Raw genomic sequence first — 9,881 nt, forward strand, 5'->3', positions numbered from 1 at the left:
TAGCTGCAGATGCAGCTTGTTGTAATGCCTGGACTAGGGTTTTAAATATTCATAAAATTCATTCTCATAAGCAATAATGGATAATATCACAATTTTCCATTTTTACCATTATCACCATTTTCTTCCTTGTTTTCTGTGCAGAAACTGCTATTCTCTGTACAGAAATGTTGTTTTGTTTCCCCATAAAATGATGTTTTCTTCAAAAGAAACTTGTTTTCCACATGTTTTTCCTATATGCATTTTCTGCACAGAATAAATCCTGAACTGTGAAGATTCTCAACTGTTTAGGATTTTCCTTGTCTGAGTTTCCCAACACTCAAGAAATCGATTGTCCATCTTGACAGGTTGGAAGACATTTGAGCTTCCCTGTGAGGTTCTACCAGGGCCCCAGTGTATCAACATCCATTCTTCTTTGCTATGAGAAAGCAATGGCACAATGAAGCAATTCCTCACAGTTAGTACCATAATTCAGGAACAACAGGAAAAATTATTCACATTCTCTTGCCACAAATCTGGCATTTACTTTTTAATGAGATGTGTTACTGAAATAATAAGGGTGAAAAAAAAGTTAAAGCATGGTCCAGATATGGAGCACTTCATTAGAAATGCTTAAATCATTCTGAGAGGGAAACAGTTAGTGCTAGAACCTGAGGGGGGGGGGGGAGATTTTAAGTAAATATTTTAGAGATTTGACCATGAAAAAAAACCTTGCTAGATAAAATGGCATTCTTCTATTTCTGTCTAACCAATTTATATCCTTTATGTCATATCTAAAATGATATCCAAGCTATTGTGTACTCAGGTATTGTGCAGAACTACTGTTTAATTCCAGTTTGAGATGCCTGCAAAAAAGCAAAACTTTAATAGTGCTAAAGGATTCTACTGTGGAAGAAAAGCAGTTTTCTCAGCCCTTTCTACAATAAACTACCATATATTTTATTTTTTTTCCTGTCCAGTTCATATAACCAGGGTACAGTTGCAAGAAATTTCAAAGCAGCATTTTAAAAGTGGAGGATTCCCCTCCCCTTCAGTATGACTGCTTTCTTTAAATCAGTCAATGAATAAATAAATAAAATTGCAGATCTTTAGCACATTTATTGTCTTGGCATTCCATCTGACTTATGATCTTTAAAAACAGAATTGCTTTCAGTGCTTAGTTTTGAAACCAAATGCCAGAAAGTGAGAAAAGAGCCACTGCCAAGTGATAATTTACACAGAGAAGAAGATGACATAATGAGAGAACAGTTCGATATTGGGAGTTCAGTCATTAAATAGCTCAGAAGATGGCTTGATGAAGATCAACAAAAAATATTGATAGCTTTGATGAAGAGGCTCTGAGCAGAATATTGATAACATCTAGAAATGAGAAGAGGAAAGAAAGGTAACAGGCAGCAATCCATTTGCAAAGCTGTTTGATAAAGCCCCATTTGGGTTGTCCTGTAATCTTCAAGAAAAGCAACAGAAAGAAAAACATAGCATACGTTTTGTACAGGTTTAGTGTTTTGACCTACCTAATTCTTTCTTGCCTTAGGATCATTGGTGGTACTGACATTTGACATCTACTTCTCCTCACTGCAGCGGAGACCCTCTGTAATAATGGGGGTTATCTCATTATCTGGGCATCAGATAAACTTCTTACCAGGTAACAAAGAGTTATATGGTGTGAAAAGTTTAAATTAGATTTTAGTGTTGCTCTGCATCACAAAGGTGATGAGAGAGCAATTGCCCACTGAGAGGGCCAAATGAGCAGAAGGGCAAACCATTCTTTGCAGCAGATGTTATAAAAGAAAAACTGAAAAAGGACTACAAGCCTGACTCTAAGAGACTTTAATAAAAGGAGCCTGGGGCAGGGGGTCCTGTCACAGCTGGGGAAGCTGGTATAGAGGCTGGACAAGAGTAGTCCAGACTCATAGCTACCCCCATGAACATCAAGGACTACAAATCCCACCTGATCTGTGAGTAAAATAGGAGATGGTATTAATTAGTCATGTCAGAGACTTCTGTTATTTTTCTGGCTTGGCTAAAATGATCTAATCATCTATAAGTGTAACTTTTAAGTGTGCCTGAAGGAAACCTGGTCCTTCATGTAAAGAGACATTCTTTTGCAATAAGAATTAAGCATGTTTTCTCTTTAAAAGTACTTCTATCTCTTCTATCTTTGCTCAGTCTTGCTTCCTCACTGGGGCTGGGGAAGAGGATGTCTCTGAGGCACCAGAGATGGAAAATGCAAGTGGAATCTCCGCAACATCCCCTTACATTGCCATGCAAGGGGAATTCAGATCATTGTATGGTGGCAGTTTGTAAGAGGTCCCATTCTGCTCAGCAGAAGCAGGAAAAGGGGCCCCCAGAAGCATGAGACCCCTACTTCTTGGGCTGAGAAGAGCTGAATTGTACTCTGACAATATTCATTGAAAATATCTCTGCTTCTTACTGAGACAATTTTAAAAACAACAATAGCAACTACAATAATATCCAGGTAAAGTATTGGTGACTTTAATTATATAGCTAAGTATTGTAGGCATTGTTTATAGTTTCTATATTGAATTTAACTGAGAGCTTTAATTTTAAAACTTACTTTGTAAGCTAGCTAAGTTTTATGTCATTGCAATAAATGTGTCTTAGTTCTGTTGTTAATATTACATTAACATGTACCAATTCCCATTTTGCTGAAATATGTTTCAACATTTCCCCCGTCAGTAAGAGATGACAGAGATCAATTACAAAACCGTTAAACATCAATTAGTGTATTTGGAAACTATATACAAAATGTTCTTGAAAAAAGCTACCTTGTTATGTGCCATTTGTACGTGGAAATGCTGGTTAAATGTTTAATGAACGTGAAAGTAATTAGCAATCACTCTGCTTAGGGTGTAGAGTAACAAATTCCATTACAGTTTGTTTAGATTGCCAAAGCTCAGAGGCTAGACATTTTTATTTCTGAATGCTGGTAGTGACTGATGCCTTTTTTAATGCTCATTTTGTGTCATGTGCCACTCACCCATCTTCCAGCATTTCAGGATAAGCTGAAATCTTCTTTCTCTATTATCTTGTAGATATGAGCCAGAGTTGTATGCATCACTTTGTATCCAAGATGAGGTTTCTAGGAGTGGAGCATTTCCAAAGCATAAAGTCAGTCTAAGGGCCCAAACAGACAGACCAAAATAAAGCTGCTTCGGATCACTTTGGAGGTATGCTGATTAAATGCTGCATGCATTCTAAGAGACTGGAAACCATACCAAAGCCACGCTCCAGTCCTAAGGACTGGAATGCTGCTTTGGCGCACCTTCTGGCCTCTTAAGATGTGTGTGTCATTTAAACAGCATACCTCCAAAGTGACCCAAAGCAGCTTTATTTTGGCCTGTCTGTTTGGGCCCTATGGATCCAAAAAGAAGCTGGAATGAATTCAAAAGACAATACAGTTCCCAGTTACAGCACAGATAAGCAAATAGTAATAAGAATAGTTTCAGTATATAAGAACACTATAGAAATGAGTGCAGATTCAGATAGTTATTTCTAAAACAATAACAACAACAACAAAAACCCCAGTCCTACTTTTCTGACCCAATATGCCCTCTAAGGCCTCTAACAATAATAATATATAACTGTGCATTAATAATACACAAGCTCATAATAAAAACAATATATCAGAATAATAAGCCCCAGGGCAGAATACATCAGCAGCAATAAAACATAGCAACTATTATAGATAACCAGGAATCAAAATCAGCAGACATAGGTTAGGGAAATGTACCAGTATGCTTACAGGAGGAAGAAAGTAGTTAGAGGTAGGTGGGATAGGACTGAAGATGAACCAGGCGAGTATTCAGAATGGGATCAACATATGAAGCCATTATAATTGAGTAAGCCCAGATATAGCTGAGTAGACAAAGATCTAACTGGAGAAACCCAGTTTAAAACCAGGGGTCCATTCACACTGCATAAATAAAATGCTATTATTCTACTTTAACTATCATGGATCCATCCTATGGAATCCTGGGATTGGCAGTTTAGGGAGAGGCATCTAGAATGCTAGGAGCCAGCACGACATAGGGATTTGAATGTTGGACTATGACACAGGAGGCCATGGTTCGACTCCCTGCTCAGCCATGAAACCCACTGGGTTACTTTGGGCAAGTCACATGCTTTCAGCCTCAGAAAAAGGAAAAGGCAAACCTCCTCTGAACAAATCTTACCAAGAAAATACATTCACCTTAGAGTTGCCATAAGTCAGAAACCATTTGAACAATAACAACAATTTAAAATGCTCAGTCAGAGCTCTCCAATGCCTCACCACACTACAAACCCCAGGATTTCATAGGGTGGACCCATGGGAGTAAAAGTGGAATGGTAGTGCTATAACTGTGTAGTAATAGGAAAATCTCTAAATGGACATAGCTCTGGGCTCAAATATTCATGATGTTACCATGTCACTATGAACTAGTTTGTATATCCTACTTTGTACATTGATCAATGAGAGCCACTGTGGTGTAGTGGTTTGAGTGTTGGACTACTATGGAGAGCAGGGTTCAATATCCCACTCGAGCATAAAAATCCACTGGGTGACCTTGGGCAAGTCACTTTCTCTCAGCCTGAGAGGATAGCAATGACAAACCCCCTCTGAAGAAACTTGCCAAGAAAATACAATGATAGGTTTCCTTTAGAGTCACCATAAGTAAAAAATGACTTGAAGGCAAACAACACCTTCACAGGTTATTAGGGTCCATGGATTCCTTCCGGGATGGGAAGAGTGGCGAAAAGGCCTACTGGCACTCAGAAAGTATGTGAAAGGGTTGATATGGGAATGACCATCATATTTCATATTTAGGAGAAGACGAAGAATTAAAACCAGCCAGCAGTAAAGGACAGGACCAGTTCAGTCAAGATGAAGATCCTGGGGACTTCAGAGGGGGAGGGATGATCCTCATTGCCAATCAGTAAAAATCACATATTATCTCATGATTGCAGCAGATATCCCCAGAACCACAATCCAACCAACTTTCCTCCCACATCATTAACATGAACACAGCAGAATGGGATGGTCGTCTTACTATAGTGATGAGATGCCTTTCATTACTTTTATGAGACAGAACAAGCATAACATAGCAGAGGACATTGCCAGCTTACCGCTGGCTGCTTAATAGTTCTCCACATGCATCCAACCAATATGAACATCCTGGAGTTCCTTAGTGCAGATCTTGGAGAGAAAGAAAAATAAGCAAGATACTGGTAAATCCCATTACTCCAGCAAAAGCAACGTGTGTGATGAGCTAGCAAAGTGTTTGCATAGAGTACACTCCACATGGCAAAGTTAGTTGGAAGCTAGGGACACAGGTTTTCCAGCATCTCTACAAACAAGGGTGACATGTTTAAAAAATAATGAACAAATCATTCACACACAAACCTTGAAAAATAATAAAATAGGACACATAACATGTACACATATGCTACCTGATATACATAGCTACGATTTAGAAATTATTACTATAATTTAAATAGAAATCAAATACAATTAAATATATTGTCTATGGTTTGTTGTTTTTAATAGATGTGTTTTTAATTCTGATGATATTTTAATTGTATTTTAAGATTTTTATGTTGTGAACCTTTAGCTGTATCTGCTTTAACTTCTGTAAACTGGACCCCATGCCCTGTGAGGAGCAACTTAGAGATCTTGGTATGTTTAGCCTGGAGAAGAGAAGCTGAAGAGGTGATATGATTGCCCTGTTTAAATATTTGAAGGGCTATCATAATGAGGATGGAACAAGGTTGTTTTCTGCAGCTCTAGAGAACAGGACCTGGAGCAGTGGATTCAAGCTCCAGGAAAAGAGATTCCTAGGAAAAACTTCTTGACAGTAAGATTTGGTCAACAATGGAACAAACTGCCTCTTTCTTTGGAGGTCTTTAAACAAGGTGGATGGTCATCTGCTGAGGGTGCTTTGATTGTGAGCTCCTACATGGCAGGCAGTTGGACTGGATGACTCTTGTGGTCTCTTCCAACTCAATGATTCTGTTAAATTACTTGGAGTCTCAAGGTTGAGGAAAGGTGAAATATAAGTACAACAACAACGACTCTGCAATCACTACCTGCTACATACTGATCAGCAACTTCAAGATCCTGGTCTCACTTATAATCTGTATTTTAAGACTGAATTGAGACTGGAGAGGCCTGTAAAGAGACAAGAACACTAGTGTTAACCTCCACTATCAAGTACTGCATGGTTGGGCACACTCTAGAACCCTAGAAATGTCAAAGCACCCCATTTGTGACTGCTCTTAAAATGTTGAGGGCTGCAGTATGCTGTTGTGGTTGTCATTTTGGGTGTCTAGAAAGGACATTATGTCACTCCTAGTCTTCTTGGGAGGGGGGGGGCAATTAATGGGGTTGCTTTTTCAGGATGTAGGGGCAGCCTGGAAAGAAGCATCCCAGAGCTAATTTTTGACCAAGAAGAAGAAGAAAAACCCAACACACCTTGGATTTTTTTCATCTGAAATTTTGTCTACCTGTGGTTGTGGGGAAATCAGTGGAAGTCTCAAGAGTTCTCTGTCTACCACCTCTAAAGTACAGTATGAGGATCTCACTTGGCATCAGTTGGCAGTGCATAGTAGTTTGAGATAGGAAATGAAGTTATATGACTCACCCACAGGAAAATGCTGGATTGGAGAAGATCTATTATTCAGTAGAGCTGAGTCAAATGTTCATAGCCAATTTCAAATTCACCAGATCTCATCTGTTTGCCTGACGTGAATTCAAATATGCATATTTGTCAAAGGAAGTAATGCCCCAGTTTGATTTGTGAATTTGAACAGCACCCATTCATTTCTGCTGGAAACTTCTAGTGTGATGAATTTCCTGGATACATATGGTACATATCTGAATTGAGGAATTCATCACAATTATATGGCTGGAAAAACCCTGCTTAAATGTCACCAGCCTCTTGTGCTCTCATACCAAAAACTCCTAAATGCATTAATTCCTACAGTAAAAGCATGAGAAACCATATGCCTCCAAAGAATGAAGAGGAAGAGAACATATTTAAAGAAGTTATATGTGCAAAAGCAGTGACAGCATCATAGTGTCTATTAAAACATTCAGATTAGAAATCTAAACAATAGTTTGAAAACTTGCTATCTATTAACAAATTGTCTGTTAACCAATTTAGGTTAGAAATCTGAAATTCTTTTTTTAGAGATGAACAGAAAGTCCTGAGATCTTATCATCTTGTTTCTTATTAACTCTATAGACGCATTCTTGTCATCTGATGAGTCAGGCATATACAGTGCAATCCTATACAGGTCTACCCAGAAGTATAGCCATTAAGTTCAAAGGGGCTTACTCCCAGATGCACGTGTATAGGATTTCAAACTTAAGGGATTTATTGTGGCATAAGCATTTGTGAATTAGATGCACTCCATGCACATCAGTATTTTATGAATTAGTTAACTATTCACAACAAAAAGTTCCCATAACAAACATTCATGTTTTGACACAAAAAATCAAAACTATTGAAAAACTTACTTTACTTCAAAGGAGAGAATACCACTGAAAACAACGTGCTGTGGAGTTCTCTCCTTTGAAGTAAAGTAAGTTTTTCATTAGTTTTGATGTTAGCATGTTGTTTTCAGTGGTATTCATCTGGTAGCCCATTTCATTGCTTTTCATGGAGTGAGTTCACACATTTAACTGCAAATCGTGAAGTACTGTGAACCAAATAATAAGGATCGAATTGATGAATCTGCATGTCAAGATGCAGCCCTTTGGTGTGTAAAAGGGGAGACCAAGTCTTGGAAATCCAGTTTTGTATCTCCAAGACCAACCATTCCATGCAAACTGTCACTCCAGTATTTAAAACAGGTGTGTGTGTGTGTGTGTGTGTGTGTGTGTGTGTGTGTGTGTAGAGTTCCTTTTTATGAAGTGGAGATGGGCATGGGGTTTAAGAGGACTGACAAAAAGGAAGTTCAGGAATGTGCATGTACTTCTTGATGGGGCAGATGATATCCTAGGCACTGGGCCAGGTCAATTTCTCTCATGCAGACTAAAGCACACTGCTTGGTATGGTAATATGTGCCAAAATACCTGCCACTGTATGTGTCTGCTCTGCACCAAACTGATGCAAAGCCAATCTTGCCCTCAAATGTTAATTTCCAAAACAGAAGGTGCTGCATATGTCCAAGCCCAGTCCACAGTCCTCTGACCCACGATTTTTTAAAATTTGATTTATATCATAAGCTGAAGAAAAGCCCTGTATCAATCCCAACTGCCACTGCCATTGCCCTGGCCTCAGGGCAAGAGAAGACGTAGCAGGCACAATTCCTGGCCCATGCCTAGGCCCAGAAGGAGATGAAAAGCCCTCCCTCCATTCCAGCTGCTACTGCCTGTTGTCAAATAAAGGGAAGAAGAGGCAGTTTCTGCTGGATGTAATCCCCAACCTGACTTCCATCACCTTTTCTTGCATGTTGTATCTTTAGATTGTAAGCCTGAGGGCAGGGAACTGGGGGTAGGTGGGTTCTTTTTCTTGTTCAGCACCATGTACAGAAATGTCACTATATAAATAAATCATCCCCATCCTGCCTTTCTTCCAATATGGGACACAAAGAGGTTTACAGTCTAAGTTAAAACAAAATGTAGCTAAAACAATATACAGCATATATTTTTTAAAAATGTAAGCAATTAAATTAAAGCATTAATTTTAAACATTCAAAAACACATTAAAACATAGTAAATAAAGATAAAATTGCATCACATCCCATTGCTACAAAATAAGAGTCAAAGACCTGCATAAGTAAAAAGGACTCGAATTCTGCTGTAGCCTACAGTTATGCATTTGTGACTGCTCATGATCCCTACATAGCCCCTAGCTTAGGGGTTATGTAGGGACCACAAAAGTCCCCTAAAACTCACTTACCAAGAAGCAGCTACTATGATTGATGGAGGTCTTTCCTCTGTCAGTTGAGAAACAGCTGCCTGATGTTCCCTCCACCTTATATGGAGAATCTCCGGTACTAAAAATTTTTGCTACAGGGTGTCATGCCCAGCCTGGAAGATGGCTTGGAGGACTCAGAGGATGAGCTAGAGCCTCTGGGATCTGAACCTATAACGGAGGAGCCAGAGCCCCAGGGGCTTGAACCTGTAATGGAGGAGCCAGAGGCTGGCCCTAGTTCTGCTGGAGCAGAGTCTGTGGCCCCTCCAGAGGTTCAGCAGTCAAGTTTGCCTGGTGCCGAGGCTGTGGACATGGAGGAGGATCTGGGCAGTGTGCCTACCTTCAATGAGCGTCGAGCAGAAAGAGAGGGCCTTCGAAGATCTCGGAGGCTTTATCAGAAGCGTCTTCGCAATCAGGCACAGCTGAAGGCCAGCTCCTTGCCTTTATAAACACCTGGAGCATGTGTGGTTCTTTGCCAGTGGATATCTGACTCTTTTAGAGGAAAGACTCTGTCTCTGGCTCCTTGGCTTCTTGTCTTGAATACCCGGAAACCTTGACCTTGGACTGCTTCATCGACCTGCCTATCTGTTGCCCTGAACCTCGGACTGTCTGACAATTCTCTTGGTAATCCCTTTTGGTAAAGCTACTGCATCTCTCTAGGACTGACTTTGCTGTGCTGGGAGAGGGTTGTTTGTTTGGGAACTAGCTGCCTTATCAGCCTTTGGCTGCTTTCCCGGACACAGGGTTCTTTTTCTGCTTGTCGTACCAGAGATTGCTTACGGGGGGGGGGGGGGGGGGAATCAGGCAGAAGTTTCTCTGTCAGCAGTGGGAAGGACTCCCATTGATCTCAGCATCTGCTAAGCAGTAAGTGGGAATTGGAGTAGGTCTGATTGGAATCCACTACGTAGTACCGTGGTACATAATTGTCATATAGGCTTTACTTCCTGGGAAAAAAAGAGAATG

The 9,881-nt window shown here is 39.9% G+C and overlaps 1 long non-coding RNA gene across 1 annotated transcript; it reads right to left on the reverse strand.

Moving 5' to 3' along the window:
* Positions 1 to 1,189: 1,189 nt before the first annotated feature.
* LOC149315754 (uncharacterized) lies at positions 1,190 to 9,534 on the reverse strand. The gene is made up of 6 exons (XR_016280682.1): positions 9,259 to 9,534; positions 6,639 to 6,736; positions 6,085 to 6,166; positions 2,999 to 3,100; positions 1,512 to 1,588; positions 1,190 to 1,356 (listed from the first exon to the last, which is right to left on the reverse strand). It is a non-coding gene; the product is annotated as an uncharacterized LOC149315754 (long non-coding RNA).
* Between the last annotated feature and the right edge of the window lie 347 nt (positions 9,535 to 9,881).

Source organism: Sceloporus occidentalis, unplaced genomic scaffold (genome assembly GCF_023333645.1).
Source record: "Sceloporus occidentalis isolate IW3139 unplaced genomic scaffold, rSceOcc1.0.p SCAF_3, whole genome shotgun sequence".
Taxonomy (NCBI): domain Eukaryota; kingdom Metazoa; phylum Chordata; class Lepidosauria; order Squamata; family Phrynosomatidae; genus Sceloporus; species Sceloporus occidentalis.